Source organism: Trachymyrmex cornetzi, unplaced genomic scaffold (genome assembly GCF_001594075.2).
Source record: "Trachymyrmex cornetzi isolate Tcor2-1 unplaced genomic scaffold, Tcor1.1 scaffold324, whole genome shotgun sequence".
In the NCBI taxonomy this organism is placed as follows: domain Eukaryota; kingdom Metazoa; phylum Arthropoda; class Insecta; order Hymenoptera; family Formicidae; genus Trachymyrmex; species Trachymyrmex cornetzi.
In genome coordinates, this window is record NW_017297941.1 from 241,962 (window position 1) to 242,896 (window position 935).

Sequence of the window (935 nt, forward strand, 5' to 3'; positions counted from 1 at the left end):
TCGCCACAGGAGCGTCACTTCCGGTTTTCGAGTATAGTAGAGTCGCGTAGAAACGCGTAGAGTAATCACGTGTCGAGTCTCGTCGTGTCGCGTAACGACGCTTATTGCAGTTGCGTTATCGTTTAGTATCGCGTCGCGTAGGCACGCTTGCTATAATTGCGTCGCCGAGCATTGTGTTGTCGCGTCGGAACGCGGATTGTCGCGTTGCCAAGCTGATTTCCGGTAGTGGTGACCGAGTAGAGTCCGTTTCCGGGATTCACGTGCCGAATAGAGTCGTGTTGCATAGAGGCGGTCGCTATAATCACGTCGCACCATCGCCGTGGCGTTGGCCGCGGGCCGGCGTTACACGTCCGGGAATCTGGTGGTACAGCGGGTACGGGTTCTGGCCGGTTGTCGAGGGGCGGGCGTTTGACACCGTCGAAAGATACCGCGGGGAAGGTCGGGGCTCGTGCTGTAGCGTATGACCGGCGTTCGGCGCTAGAAATAAGTTAGCGACTCTCGGTGCGAGTACCGAGAGTATCGGGTAGAGCGGCGGAGCGAAGCTCCGGAAGAAACTTGTAATTGCGAACTCCATGTAATTAATTCTACTTTATCACATTTTCTCAAATATAATTGTTCTTATTATTACGCTCTCGCGTAGTTTATTCTTGTGGCCTATCTCTCTCGCCTTCCGATAAATTTCCCACACCTTTTGTAACCCACCCCCTGCCGTCGCGAAAACGTTACGGGCAAAGGTGAGGAGAATTCGAAAAGAGTGGCACGCTCTCTCGTGCCTGGCGCCCAACCTAGTAATAAGAATTACAATTCTGGCCGAAGAACCGCCTGGCTGTCGCAAAATTCTGCTACCGAGGGAGAGAAGATACTTTTGCGTACTTTGAGTACCGAGAACACGCGACGAAGTTGTGCCGTTGCTCGCGAGTACGGTTACAATACAT